The 16,499-nt window shown below is 37.0% G+C and overlaps 1 long non-coding RNA gene across 3 annotated transcripts in view; it reads right to left on the minus strand.

The window, feature by feature from the left end:
* Window positions 1–16,499, minus strand: part of LOC132353481 (uncharacterized) — a 48,434-nt gene that overhangs the window by 29,935 nt on the left and 2,000 nt on the right. For all 3 annotated transcript variants that reach the window (XR_009499035.1, XR_009499033.1, XR_009499034.1), the window contains exons 2-3: window positions 14,683–14,805; window positions 13,217–13,282 (exon numbers count right to left, since the gene is read on the minus strand). This is a non-coding gene — a long non-coding RNA (uncharacterized LOC132353481). The remainder of the gene's footprint in view (window positions 1–13,216; window positions 13,283–14,682; window positions 14,806–16,499) is intronic.

The following is a 16,499-nucleotide window of genomic DNA, read 5'->3' on the forward strand; positions in this document are numbered from 1 at the left end:
CAGTGCACGCCGCGATCCACTCCAGGAAAACCAGCTGCTGGAGGGAAGGGTCACAGGCTGGAGTGGTAGAAAACGATGTGAGAGGGGTCCTCTGGTCAGGTGGGGAGCAGCCTCGGGAGTGGTGCTGAGAAGTGGAGGAGCGTTAGGCAGGTGTCTCTAAAGACTTTAAGCAAGGGGGGTGACATGATCTGATCTCCGTGTTAGGAAGATCACTCTGACAGCAGGGGCGAGGTAGGTGGGGGGTGAAGGATGTCTACGCGCTCCCATACGCCACTGTATCCTGCCCAGCACAGCCACTCTGAAAGGCCCTAATCACCCTTTTCTTTGCACTCCAAGCAGTTTGACTTTCTTCCCCTGGAATCTCAGAGCACCTTCTGGACAACTGATAAAGTGGTATAATTCCCATCCCCAATCATCATTTTCTTGACTGCCTCCCAGTTCCATGCTTCTCCACCTATCTGTAGTGAAGGGCCAATCGTTTGTTGTCTTTTTGTTTTGCTTCTAATTTCCAATCTTCTGCAGACCAATATTTTTGTAAAATATAAAATCGTGCACTCGGATATCATGGCAAAGTCAAATCGCCATGTAAGTTTCTAAATGCTTTCTCTTATTATTTGGTATTTATCTTGTCACAGGCTGATAAATGTTTGTGGATTTCTGGTTTCTGGTCCAACACGTAAGGAGCTTAGATGTCACCAACTCCAATCTAAAACAAGTAAAATACTGAACAAACTGAAAAATCAGCCAATCTCGTGAGATCCGTAAGAGAAGTGCGGTTACAGGGCAAACTTCTGCCCCTAAAGCTGGAGTGAGAGACAGATGAGTACAGCAAATCACAACTCACTAGAGCAGAAACCCGTAAGCAGAAACCTCCATGGGAGCCAATGGCAGGGTGGGAGAACCTGAACTGTAATTGCCCAGTTGCTGGAGGCTCAGTGTGGACAACCCTGAAGGCAAAAGTTCCAGGGGGGCCCAGTCACAGGGAGTTCCCGCCCTTTTGTGAGTTTCACCTCCAGGAGCTCAGCCAGGTCCTCACACAGTGAACATCCAGGAAAAATCCCCTCATGCTTCTGGCAGGGGGAGGGGAAAAGGAAGCATTTTTGAAACGTGCCAGAGCTTTCTTCTTAACAAGGTCTGCTCTCAGGAGAAACTATTTTCACAGAGCCTAACCTGCTAGGGTTTTACCAGAGCCTAACTGACCTGAAGGAAAAGGAATACCCACTTCCAGCTGGCCACAGCCTTCCGCAGGGAGGAAGGGAAATATGTAACTGAAGCCCGCTCTAGCCACCTTGTCCTACCTAAGGGGGCGGGAGACTGAGTGTGAACCTCAGACAAGAGGTGCAGCAGGCTCATTAAAAGACAGAGACCTAATCACGGGTCTATCTCATTCCTTGCTGGTGGGAATGCAGAACAGTACAGCCACTTTTGTAAGACAGTTTGGCAGCTTCTTATAAAACTTAATACTCTTACATATGATCCAACAATAGCACTCCATGGTATTTACCCAAAGGAGCTGAAAATTTATATCCACACAAAAACCTGCGTACAGATGTTTACAGCCACTTTATTCATAACTGCCAAAACTTGGAAGCAACCAAGATACACTTCATCAGGTAAATGGAAAAACTCTGGTACATTCAATGAAATATTATTCAGCACTAAAAAGAAATGAGTTATCAAGCCATGAAAAGACAGAGAGAAACCTTAAAGGCATATTACTAACTAAAAGAAGCCAATCCGAAAAGGCTAAATAACTTGATGATTCTAACAGTATGACATGATGGAAGAGGCAAAACTATGGAGACGGTAAAAAGATCAATGGCTGTCAGGGGTTAGTGGAGAGGAAAAGGATGAATAAGCAAAGCACAGAGGATTTTTAGGGCAGTGCAATTACTCTGTATGATACTCTAATAGTGGATATATGTCATTACACATTTGTCCAAATCCACAGAATATAAAACACCAACAGTAAACCTTAATGTAAACTATGGACTTTGGGTGATGGTGTCAATACAGGTTCATCAACTGTAACAAATGTACCACTCTGGTGGGGAATGTTGACCCTTTTGAGCAAGCGAGTCACAACTCCATTTCTTAGCTACTCAGGAATAGCCAGCAACTACTGTCCACATGTGCTCCAGTCCCCTGATTTGAGGAACAATTCCAACTAGCCCCACCTCAACAGATGGAAAGTCAAGGCAGCCTGAATCCTTTCTTTTTCTTCCTCCTGTGAACATGGCTGTGCCCTCTGGAGGCATAAATGTTCATTTTTATAGGATTTGAGAGTCACAAGTTGTCCTCGCAATGTATGTCAACTATATTAAACAAACATGGACAGAAATATCATAAAAAGCTACCTTCAGGATTTATAACCCTCCAGCTAGACTATGAACTCTGTGAGGGAAGGACCATGCCCACTATGGTCTCTACTCGATGGCCAACACTGTCCAGTACCCAGTACATGCTGAGTAAGGACTTGTGGGTGAATGTGGGAAGTAACATGATCCAGATAATGTTACTTACTAATCACTTAAGCATATGTTGTAATCCAAACTCACCAAGCGTCTAAAAACGAAAATATTCTCCAGTGCTTTTTTCCTGGAAATGTTTTGCCCCTCCCTCTCTATCTTTAAATCCCTCTGCACAAATGAAATTGAGTATACTTAATCCACTGAACGGTTTAGGGGACAGCTATAGCCAGGGATATTCTTTCACTTTCCTTCCTTCGTATCCTTCTGAACCCCATCTTTTTTTAAAAACAAACGCTGCCCAATAATATTGAACGGTTCATCTCAGACTTGCTTTTCACAGGACCATTACAGCTGTGTCACACAAGAAAAAAAGGAAAACAACATTTAATAATGAAAGAAAACACATTTTGGGAGAAATGTGCCTTTCAGAGAAATGAAAACGAACGGATATGAAAGAAGAGATTGTGTTCCCTGCCTGCTACTAGATCGTGAGTTCCAAATCCCCTGGATATTCTACTAGCATCTCACCATCTGCTCAGCCCACACTGTCTTTCCTCCCATTAGACTTCCTTCTCCTAGGTTCCCTGTCTCAAAACACCACTACCATGACCTAACTGCTGCAGCCTTCTGGACGCCCTCGTTGACAGGCTTTTCCTTTACTCCCATATGTAACCAGTCAGCCACAGGTCCTTTAATTTCTAGCATCTTAGTATCTCCCATCAATCCACCGACAGCTCTCCTTCCCCTGGCTCCCGCAACTATTCTCACCCCTGGACAATTACTTGCAAAAACCACCGAACTAGTCTCTCACCACCAGTCTTGCTGGTCTCCAGTGTACTCCCCATGCTGCCACCAAACATGATACCTCCACAACGCAGAGCTGGTCAGGTGAAAGTAAGATGAGGTCCAAGCTGCTCTCACCGGCGTATAAACCACCCTTTGCAGCCTGGCCCCTGATTACTCTCATCTCTCCTTCTAAACTCCGCATGCACCTCTCCTGCTTCTTTCAAACTCCTTGCTGACTCCTGAAGGCACACGCTCTCCCTTGTATTTCTTTGCTCCCTCTTCCTTCAAGGCTCAACCCCAATGCCCCTCTCCTCCGGGAAGCCTTCCTTGACTTTGCCCACCCTCCGTCAGGCTTGGCTGGGGACTCTGCCCCTGGGGTCCCATGGCGCCTGGCCTTTCCCTCTCACCGTGCTGTGCTGAAATGGTCTGTTTATGTCTCTGTAGCCAGGATAGATGCTAAGCTCCAAGCTCCACAAAGGTAAACACTGCATGCTGTTCACCATTTCTTCTCCATGCCTGAGCCCAATGCCCACATTGATGAATTCAGGGAACATACTGTATTCATATTTGATTCCCTGGGTTTATCACAATGTTAAAACCCAGCAGGTATGTATAAATAGTAATGAATACATGGAACATTCTATTGGTTAAAATTCAGTTCTGAGATTAACATACTTTAACTTGTTACTTGTACCCATACTGGATGACAAAATGTTTGTATGACGTGTACAGATGGCAAGTAGACATTTATTTCTGATGTGTATAGAATAAAATATTATGAAGAATAGGGATGTGATACAACCATCTGCAGATTGAATTTCCAGAACTGGGGACAAGCATCTTCAAGATGGCAGCATTTGCTGTGGAGTCAAAAGATCCTTATTACCACTTAGTAGCAAGGCATTTCATCTTCCTGGGACTCAAGTTTCTTCACGTGAAAAACACATCTTCTCCAGCTTCAAAAGCCTGCAAGTGGAAGCTGCCTGCTACTTTTATGCATGGAGTTTGCAAGGTGTTTTGAATAAAAAGACTCCTGGAAAAAACAATTAAATAGTCTGCTAATGTGTCTTGCAACTGACACTTCAGTATATTCATATGTAAAGTTTAAAGATCTCAGGTAGGTTAAGGTAATTTAGCAATAAGTTGTTCTAAAAACATTTTGTGGAGAAAATATATATAAACAATTATAGACAAAATTATAAAGTGCCTCGTATTTTAAAAGAATATACAGAGAATACAGCAATCACAGCAGAGTCAGGAAGTCTAGTGGTAACCAACCTATGATTTGCAGTATTTGTAAAAAAAATTTTTTTTAACTGTCTAAAATAGCACCATTTTCTTTTCTTTTTTTCTTTTTTTTTTAAACTGCTAGATAAACAGTATTACAAGATGATTCCACAGTGCTGGCTCATTATACATACTCAGAAGTTTTAAGTCGCCCCCCTAATGTAGCACTTTCCTAAAACACAATTCATTTTGGCCTCCTCATTGGCAATGGCATATAGTTGGGGGCACTGGAATCTGTATTATTACACATAAAATCCTGAGTATCTTAATTTTGATGTCTTTTATAACCACGTTGATCAAATCTATGATTTATATAAATTTAAAGAAACTCTGATAGTCCCTTAGGTGGCTTCCTTTTTCCAAGTTCCTGACTTAAAGGCCTCAGGCATATTAGCGCTTCTTAGTTTAGCCTTCTAAAATTGGATGCAAATTTAGAAAAGGCTCTCAGCTCTCTTACTACCTTGAACACTTGAAAAGAATGCACAGAAATGCCTGTATTTTATTAGGGTGCCCAAAATAGTTCCTTAGTAAAGCCATCAGCTCTATGTACCATCTTACAAATGTATTCTTTATGTAACTTTTATCTACATGTGATCTTGCAGTTTTAATTTTGGAGCTCTTCTAAAAGAACTTTAAGTTCTTTTATTTTAAGCCTAAAATAAAACATTTTAAAGTATTATAGTCTTACAGATTATGCATTTAAGACATCATAAAGGTACAAAATATCTTATTCCTTATCAAACACAAATGGAGGAAAGTAAGATTGTTTTTCACATTCACACACGCATACTGAGCCTCATAGCCTAAAAGCTACTTCCAAGTCCTAGTTTTAAGAAGAAGAGTATCCATTTGTTTTTTCACTCACATATACATATTAAAACTCAAATATTACTCTTCAAGAAAGCATGCCACATTTCTGGTGAGTTCCTAAAACATAGGAAGCTGTTAAGTACACTTTGGGGCAGTCACATACTATTTTGATGACCAGACCAGATTGCACCTCACTTCCAACAAACCACACTGCAGCTCATTTCCCTCTGCTCCTGATGTCCTCCTTCTCTGTGTCACATACATGCTCCTTCCCAATTCAAGCCCACCATTTTCTGTGAGGCCTGCTCCAGCAGTTTCAGCTTTCCTAGTCTCTCTCCTAAATTCCGAAGGTTCTGGATTTCTAGTAACACATAATCATGTTGGACTCTATCCCAGTTTCTTTTTACTTCTTCCCTGTCTCCACCCCCCAATCTAAGAGCCGTGAGAACCCCGCAAAGGGATCAGGGCCTGTATTGCTCTTCTTTACTGTTAGGGTCCCAGTTCCTATTAGTGCTAGACAGGAGATGTTTCCCTAGCTGCTTCTTGATGAGTGACTACTGGTATTCAAAGATTCTATATGTCCATAGTATCTTTTGCCCAGGTCACTTTTAAGGGCAAGGACTATTTTATTATCTTATGTCAGTTATATCACTGTGGTCATGACCATAATGGGCTAAAGATTAACTATATTTAGAAGAATTGCAAGATTGGGGTTCCCCTGGGCCTAGGGCCTCACTCAAAAAGGTTAAAGATTTAAAATATTGACTTTTGTTAGAAGGATTATTGTAACCAGTTAAAGGCATCCAATGTTTCTAAAAAAGAAATGGAGCTACATCTTCAGTAAGAGTTCTAAAGTCAATATATATGGTGGAAAATCAGAATAAAAATTATCCTTGAAAATCCTTTCAGCAAGTCTCTCCCAAAATATAGCATAGACGGTTTCATACATGCCTCTTAGGAAGTATAACAGTATAATTTCCACCAGGGTTGGGAACAGAGCTGTTTCTTCCATTAAGCATCATGTAAAGTATCAATAGTTGCCTTTTAGGGGCCACGTACTAGAAAAGATACTTATAGTTTTTTATTTCCTTCTTTTCTTCCTAAGTGCATATAGTTGAATTAGATGGACATTAAACGCAATACCGCTGAACACAAATTGTAAAGATAATGAATTCATTCTACAAATAAAAACTACAGGCAACATGGTAGTGACAAAAGCTAGAGTCTACCAATTGAAAAACTATTATAATATATCCTTGAACGTCAAGTCTCTCTATTAACACTTGGAAAATTTCCCCAAGTAACCTGTCAGCTTTGCAGCGTCCTTTCTATAGTGTATGTCTACCTTTATTCCTTTACACAGAAATTGTTTACCCCCCCAAAAAGTAATTTTTTCTCAAAAATATTTCTCTAAAAATAAGAACAAAATCTAGGTTGTGGAAAAACTGTTTTTTGATATCTAGCTACAAGTTATTTAAGATAGTCTGCATGTTTTGAAATCATAAACAAATCCAGTTAAAGCAAAAATACCACAAAAATGTAGATGTCCTCTTTGTCTCCCCTTCCATACACACAAAATCAATTCTAGTCTTAAAAAGAAATGCTCTCTGTAATTATCATATGACCCACAATCGCACTCCTGGGCATTTATCCCAGGAAAATGAAAACTTATGTTCACTCAAAAATCTATACACAAATGTTTACAGCAGTTTTATTCGTAATAGTGAAAAACCAGAAACAACCCTGAAGTCTCAACTGGTAAATGGTTAAACAAACTGTGGGACAACCATACCATGGGATATCACCCAAACATAAAAAGAACAGACTTGAAATATTCAAGTTGAATCTCCAGAAAATTGTGCTGAGTGAGAAAAGTCAATTCCAAAAGGTTATATACCATATGATTCCATTTATATAACATCCTTGAAAAGAAAAAATTATAGAAATGGAGAACAGCCTAGTGGTTGCTATGGTTAAGGAAGGGAAGCAGGAGAGAAGGAACTATGGATATACAAGGGCAACACAAGGAATCCTTGTGGTGAAGGAAATGTTCTGTATTTTGGCTGTACTGATGCCAATGTCCAGGTTGTGATATTGTACTATACACCATACTATTTGGGGAAACTAGGTAAAGGGTACAAAGGACCTCTCCATTATTTAGTACAACTGCATGTGAAATCTATAATGATCTCAAAATACTAAGTTTAATTAAAAATAAAAAAGAAACACTCTAGCCTAATAAATTTACTGTGCCATATGGAGACCTGAGATTAAGAATTTATCATAGCACTTTCTTTGTAAAAACTACAGAAGTGGCTGAAGTACGAACTGGGTCATTTACAAAACAGTCACTCACAACTGCTTCTTCGAGTGTCATCAGCATCTGTGAATCGCCCCAGTTCCCTCGCTAAGGGCTACCTCTAGTGAGACATACCCCTTGACAGTGTTCACACCACAGAAGCCAGAGGCCTGCCTGCCACAGAGGAATCCTTCCATTTTCCTACAGCCACCACAAAGGCCACAACAAGGAATTTCCCAATGGCAAGGCAAACCGTCATTATTCAGTCTCCCCAAATGTAAGAACTCTGTGAAAGACTGGATGTCAACCTTCTTTACATAACAAATGCTCAAACACGTAACAAATGCTCTGCCAGTTATGATTTTTTTCTTGTATCTGAGTTAAGCTAATAGATTTTTTGAGAAGAAAATGTTCTATTCCAGAGGGACTAATATAGAGAATTAAAATATATATAAGGATATCTTTCAAGTCTTTTTTCTCCCATAAATATAATACAGTCACATTAGAAAGTGATTTTAAACCTATTCTAATGATATCAGATTGCCAGAATTGCTATGTTGGAGAATGTGATTTTTTTTTTTGGAACGCTCTTTTTCAGGTATAAACATTCATTCAATCCAATAAAGTCGTTTTAGAAAAAAAGTCAACATATAAAATTGATTTTATTTTTTCTATACTTTGATTAAAACAGATAGCATTTGGTAATACATTACAACGCTAAGCACGTCAAATAAAATTGGTGATCTAGAAGGGCATAACCTTCTTCTGCATGACAACTGTGGATTTTAAGTGGAAAAATACTGTAATCTATAAATAAGAACATCCAAAACATATTTAAACCACTTGAGCACTTGATTTTTCCATGGCCTTTGCATCTAGACTGAACAGACCACAGGAAATTTCAGACTGATAGCTGAATCTAAAAGAAAAAAAAAAATCCATTTAGTTGCCATGATCATTGTCACCATCAGTCCCTAATATCTTCTTATACTTCACCAACCTCACTTAACTTTGCCCTGTTGCTTTATGCTCGGGAGAAAGACAAATCACTAATCAATTATGCACACTAATTTAAAATGCTACCTTTAGGAGGCATTTTCATACCTTAGGAATAGGTGTGAGTACTTCCTCTAACTGCTTACTTTTAAACATTTTCGATAACACCTTAGGCAGGATGCACTGAACATTTGCAAACACTTAAAAACGCTACAGTCTACATAAACTATCAAACTGCGCCCCAAAAGTGGCGGTACAATTCTGCAACTGGTTGAGGTCACATGGAAAACAGAATTATATGCTAATTTGTTCCTATATTAAGTTATCATAGAAGGTCAGACCAAGCACAGTAAAATGAATTCTGGAAAAAAAATTAACTAAGTAGATTGGTATGTACCGTATCAAAGTAAACTGTTTATCTTAATAGATACAAATACAAGAAAGATTTTTAAAACAGGGGCATTTTCTCCTTTTCAAAAAAGTAAATGTTTTAACCAACCCCAGGCAATGACTTGCATGATTTAAAAACACTTTATCTAAATAGTTTTTCCCTAAAGGAGAACAAGGGCAAGATATTTTTTTTCCAAGGGGAGAAAAGAAATGGAAAAGGGCAGAGTATCCAAAAGAGAATAATTTCCTGAGAAAAAGCTTTACTTTATCTACGTATTTATTGAATTTTATTCACGTAAATAGTTCTGCACATGTACTATAAAATGAACAGATAGGTTTAAACTAAATGATGGGGTCAGGAGGTACTTATCATATACATTTATTATTTTACTCCAAAATAAACTAAACAACAATATAGATGTTTGCCTTAACGTAGATTTGTATGAAGAAAATATGCTTCACTTAAAAAAACTATTGAGGAAAAAAATCTATATTCATTTTTTTCTGGAGGGCGTATCTATAGATAGGCCTTAACCATAGATAAGTTCTAAGGATACAATATCAACTTAGAAAACTATAAACCAAATTAACGGTTGAAGAATTTGGGCTACCAGTTTCATATGTGATGATAGTGCAACCTTTATATTTCTATTTTCAAAGGTCCTTTATAGAAAAAAGGAAAAAATTGGGCGGAGGGGGTGATGGAGAACTGAAATCTTACAGCATTTGAAACCAAGGGACCAGTATTTTATAAAGCATCCGGCTTACTGCAGGACACAACTAAGACGAGTAACAGAGATCATCTGTGTCACACCCTCAGGCAAATTCCTGGGAAAAAATAAAACGGTAATTTTTTGTTCTAGGGTCTATCCTATTTTCCATTAAAAGATACGTTTATATTTTTCATTTTATTGCAACATTTCCAATGTAATGCTACAAAACAACTAGCACTCACAAAAAGCCGTCTGAATTTTCTTTAAATCATAACTCATTTTTAATTTCTAAAGGGACTTTACCTATTGCTTTCAATAAAATTTTATTACTATTAGTTATAAAATACGTTAGGTTCCCATGGAATACAAGTTAGACACCTTCAAATACTGACTTTTCTACTATATATTATAGGCATTGTTTACCCTATTTTCTCCTTACCAAGTTAGATATGGAGATACTTAGTCAGGCATAAGATCTTTGGCTTCTTGATGAACTATAAAATAAAGCAATATACTACTTTATTGTCATTCTTGTTTGAAGGACCTTATGTATTGGGATCTTAATCCATTAAAAAGTTATATTTGAAAAGGGTGGGGGGAAGTCTGACAAAAATGAAAACATGCAATGATGCCTAAAATATCAGGGCTTAAGTAAATTAATCTTCATTCCCACTGAAAGCAGTCTGATGTCCAGGGACTAGGAATTATTCTACCATAACATACAGCACATTAAATACTACAATAGACCCATTTGAAATGTCTTAAGATAATTATTATGTCATCTACAGATGATTGTATATAGACTTAATATTTTAATATTCAATACCAGAGGTTCTAACGCATAATATGCTGAAATGGTAAATACATTAATTTGGTTAAAGATAAGAGCCAGCAAATCAGTAGCTATCCTATGACTGAAAGTAAGACTCCAAATAAGATCTGAAAAAGAATCGATAAAAGCAAGGGCAAAATATTTGGACCCTGGTTATCACAAACAACACTATCATTCCTGATGGTTTGCATATAAAACTCCTTATCTCCACTAGCTAGTTGAAAAGAATGAAAAGCTTCTTACAACCAGCTAAAAAGAAAGTCTTTACCATGCTCCTTGAAAAAGCTCATTTTCACATTACTCAGGCTTCATTATGCTAAATCAATATTCGTTTAGTCACTGGGGTTATTGACATATTTTAAAATAAAAGTATACCCTTCAGCTACTGCACTCATTACAGGTAATTTGTCTTGTCAGAGAGCAGGGAATATTATCCTAGTCTTTCAGGGGCTGACAGCCCATGGAAATACCTCCCCATGGTTACAACTGTAAATAATTTTAAGGTAAAATATTGAAAAATCAATGACTGTTTCCTGCAATCTGTCACAAACAAATCAATCATAATCTGTACTGCCAGAGAGTATGATTTGAAGGAGATGGGAGCAGATGTAATTCTTGGCTGGAATCTCTCATTTCAAAATCACTTCACATAATGGTGTCATCATTTAAACACTTAACAGTCAGTGCAACTGCCACTGTAACATCTAGTTGGACAAAACCACAAGGAGGAGGAGGAGAAAATGCCATCACTATTACGTTAACAAACATTTAATTTAAATGGTTACTGCATTAGTAAATTTCAGCCGAAAACAGTTTTACCTGCCCCCTGTCACAGTTTTAAATTAATCAAGGCTGCTTTTCTGTATACTAATGCTTAATAAATTAGTCCATGACTAAAGCACGTATTCTTTTTATTTTAAAAGTCCATTATAGAGAACAAAATTTGGAATTAATAAATAAATCATTTGGATTGTAGAATATCCATAATTCTATCTATATAACAAAGACAAAAAATAGTGTCACAGATGTCAAGATTATACTTTTAAAGTAGGTTTAAAGGTCACAGTTGCCCAGATATTAAATTTTATATTTTCCTTCTATTAATAAATATTACATTTCAACTTTGTAATACTGTGGCACATTTTAGAATGACCAGCAAGACCTAGTCAATTCAAAAACACCCTTGCATTCCATACACAAGCTACACCATAGATTGATATTTTAAAAGCTAGAGTAATAACCCAAGTATATGAAGTGTAAAAGTTGGTCAAGGACATAATATTGAATCGTTCTGCAAATGTAAACTGCCTTCCAAGTAATCGCTTTTATATCATTTTTTTTCTAGGCTACATGTTAATAGCTCCTCAGCTGCTTCCAACCTCTACCTAGGCAAGAATGAAAGAATCTGAGATTAGTATATTTCCTCTTCCTGTTGTATTAACCAAAAACATCATATGATTTAAAGATTCAAGAGTCTCCTTCTTGAAGGTTTTTGTTTTTAAATGTATACTAGCTCTTTAATAGAAGAAATTGATTTTCGCTACTACTGTTGCTTACCAATTTCCCAATTACATAATTAGACATCATAAAGCCCTTTATTATTATATTAATATCTCTCCATAGATATAGTTCAGGGAGTATTTTTGATGACTAGAAAAGTATATCATTTTTCTTAAAAAGGAAAAAAAATGATATAAATACCATTACACAATTTAAGCCTTTATAAACATTCTTAGACATAGCGATTGATAATTTATAAAAGGGTTTGACTCTGTTTTTAATTTAACTTGCATGGGCAATGTAGCAACATAGCATGAAAAGATGGAAGCTTTTCTTATTGACACAGATTTTTCATTTTTCATTTCTGTTGTTCAAGAATCTTAGATTCATTCTTTAACACCAGCATTAGGTTTCTGAAACTGGAAAAGCATGTGGGGAAATGATCAAAGATCTCATCCAGAATAAAACAGTCCTCCATTCCATGTGAATCCCTGCAACAGCTGCAAAGAAAGCAACAAGCCAACCTAGTGAGAGGAAACGGAAAGTATTACCCATAGCCTAGGATTACACAAAAAATGGAAAGGGACCTAAAGCTGACAACTAGGGAAGGAACCCGTGTGTGGGAGCTCCTGGCCTCCAGTGCGCTAGAGCAGCCCAGGCTGGGCCTGGTGAGCTCTTTGGCAGAGCCCTGGCACCAGTTGTCAACCAGCAAGTCTCCCACTCAGAGCTGGCTGGTGGCTGGCAGTAAACCACCCTGCCGAGGGCACGTTCCCCCAGAGAAGGCAACAAAGCCGGAGAGGTAAATGAGGACAGCTCAGCAACGTGCTCAGTGCCTGCGCATCGACCACAAGCTAAAATGACATCTACTAGAACGGGGTAGGCCACCATCACAGATCTAATTCTCAGAAAGAAGCTATTTTAAGGGTGCTGAGTATGCCTAGATGAGATTTCTCAGCTCTCCCAACATAGCCTATTACCCCAGGAGGAGGAGCTCGAAAACTCAACACAGGAAAATCAGATTGTTTCCATACCCCAAATTTAAAGAAATTGCTCTCTACTAGATAAAGTTCTTATATGTAATAAAGGCACAGGATTACAGAGGAAAGTATTCTTTTAAAAGAGATAATATTACCTCCCTATCTTCAGAATCTCCTTCTTCCAATAGCCAGTACAGTAGCTCCATTATGGACTGTAGATTCTTAAAGAGAAAAACAGCAAGAGTTAGCTTCATCTTTCCTACCAGTTCGTTCCTTCATTGAATTACAATTTAATTACCAATACTTCAATTGATTTTATTCCTGAATGATATAGTTCTCAAAAAGCATACTCTAGCCATTTCCACTAGAGAACATTTAGTATAACCTTCTCGATTAATCAACCATAACCTATTACTGTTGAAAGGACATGCTTTCCTTCATATTTTCAAGAGTGGGGAACCCCCCTCACACACCTATTTTATATAAAAGAGCTATCAGTTTTAATACATTTGAATACCATTAATATATAAGAAATAAATATGAATCTTCATAATAAATTTTGGCTAATAACAGATATAAAACTCAACCAATTTGCATATATGTTTAGATTTTTCCTATATTCATCCTTAGGAGGGAAAAAAAATCTAATCCTCCTGTTTTTAAAATTCAACAAGTTTACATGTGGTTAAAAAACCAAAAAAAAAACCCCAAAAACTAAGCTTAAAGGCAAACAAAGAGGAATCAGATTGCTCACTGTTTAACATTTTCTTCATATTTGTGTGTTTCCTAAGTCACTGTAATGCTTCAGCTCTTGGTCATCCATGAAGCCCCATAATGCCCAATCAGTGATAGGAGAACACAAGTGTGTTACGTAAAAACCATTATATAACATTAAAAATCACTTTAATGCCTTTGAAGGTATCCACAGAGAAGCACTTATTCTACTGCAGGCTGTACTAGGGTTGCCTTCTGTAGAATTAGCTTTTTTTTTTTGGTCATCCAACCATCTTTTTTACTTAAGAAAATATTCTCTATCACTAAATCCAGTACTTGCTCTCCCCACTAGGCAACACAAATATTCTGCACAGTAATTTTTTTTTTCTCATAGCTTTTCTCATCTGCTTGTACTCAGCAGCCCCTATTTTGATGAGAAGTGACAAGTTGTGTGCACACCTGTATATCCTTTGTCCTTTTAAAAGAGTTTAGTACCCATGACTAGAGCTGATACTCCCTCTAAGTTTATTCTTAAAAGAACTGGGGCAATGAAAATAATCAAAAACTGTAATTTGATATAAACATTATTTCCTTTAAATAATACTCCTATTTCTATAACATATCATAACTTTAGTCTTGATTTTTACGAAAAGCACTGAGTTCATAAATTTCACTATCCGATGATAACATTAAAAAATAAATGCATTTTAAGCGCATTTCCATGAATCAGAAATTTTCCTACTTACCAATGCATTGGTAAAATTTTAATAATCAAAGGCCTCAAGTGACATTCTCTACATTCTGTACTTAGACCATCCCTATTTCCAATACAAATACTTTGGTAAAACAAACGCTGATGCTATTTTGGGTTTACTCCACACACAAGCACAACTGTGCAGACACTCACTTGCAGATGAGCCTGGGGGTGCACAAGGACAAATTTCAGTCAACATTTGGAGGAACCCCATAGTTCAGAAGTGAGCTTAGCTGAAAACATCCAAATGTATTATGGAAACATCATACTTAAAACCTGCACAGAAAATGGAAACGATTCTGTTTAAGGAAACACAGAAGTCTGGTTAAATACTTTTGGGATATTAGATATGAATATCTAATCTAATTTTCTCCAAGGTATCACTCTATATTATCGCAAATAAACAACTAAAGACTGTATCAAGGTGTGGAATATCATTAGCCTGAGAAAAGGCTAGAAAAATGGATTACATAAATGACAACTGCAGGAGAAAATTATATTCTATTCTCCTGAACAAATGTTAAGTGCATCCTTACTAATAAAGATTTAAACTTTAACTACATTTGAATATACTGGTTTTCAATTTTGAAGCATCTAAGTTAATTTGCCAAGCTAAATTGGTGCTCAGGTATACTCTAGCTATAAAATACTGCAGATTTATGCAGAAATAAGTCATGAGTATCACACTCCAGAGTAGTGCTACGAAAGCAAACCAGAGTCATTACTGAACAAGAAAAAAATAATTCCAAGATTTTACATCTTCTTAGAGTTGTATCAGCTGCTATTCTATTAAGGACAATTATTCTCTATAAAACAGCTAATATTTATACCAAAAAGATGTTAAACTACAGGAGCCAACACAATGTAGACACTGAAGGGAAATACACAAAGATATTGAGATATTACCACACAAAATAGGCTGTGCTATCTCAGAGTTAAAACACTGTTCCAAAATATGATCCTGTTTTCATAATCTGTCTTAAAGAACATGTTTAATTCACTCAGGATTACATGATCTCATTTACTTGCACATTATCAACTGAAGAACACTGACATTTTCCACAAGATTTCTATACTGTAAAAACATATTATATTATTATATATTAATGTATTAATAATTACTTGGTGTTACTTATTAAAACAGATGACAGGTAATTAGCTCATATTCCTATTTCATTTCTTTTAACACAGCATATCAAATTTGAAAATAATATATGGATAATAGCATTGGGATGTTGATCTTAGCTGCCAGAAAAAAAATTTTTGAAGGGGAGTTGGGGGATAAGTAAAGCAATTATCTCAAAATTAATGCTCTTGTTTTAGTTTCAGCAAACAAATCTAAATCAGTCATTCTTTGATTTTAGTTTACCATGTAATGCTCTGCAGCTCATTATCCTTGGAGTCACGAATGAGCTGTGACTCTCTACACCTGGCCTCTCCGATCATAATGCCTATGGCCTCCTCCACTTTCATTTCCTCTTTCTACAATGAGTTTTAATATTAAAGAAAAACACTCACACATCTTACATACACACTGATGGACAGCCAGCTTCCAGGAAATCATGAGCTACAAAGAGAGGGGGGAAATCTTAATGCAATACTTATGTTGAAGGGTATTAGGTGCTGGGAAAGCCAAGGGGTAATATAACCAACAGCATCCGTCCTGCCATTGTTTTGGCATTTGGTATTCAGAGATTTGAAGTAAAGGACAGTAATACTATTCCAGTGGTCATCCAGGTTATGATTCAGATCCTTAAACTAATAAGAGTCTAAATGCACCATCTTCACTTGCTCATCAATTCAGGTTTACAGAACCACATTTTGGAAGAAATAAAACAGTTTTCTTCTACGTCTGGAAATAAAAGCAAGGCATTCCATAAACAATGTAGTTAAGTACTTGACAATAAGAAAAACGAAACTGTTTTAGATCATTAAAACATTCTAGGAGACTGTCTTCTAAAAAAGTGAAG

This window comes from Balaenoptera ricei, chromosome 19, assembly GCF_028023285.1.
Source record: "Balaenoptera ricei isolate mBalRic1 chromosome 19, mBalRic1.hap2, whole genome shotgun sequence".
NCBI lineage: Eukaryota > Metazoa > Chordata > Mammalia > Artiodactyla > Balaenopteridae > Balaenoptera > Balaenoptera ricei.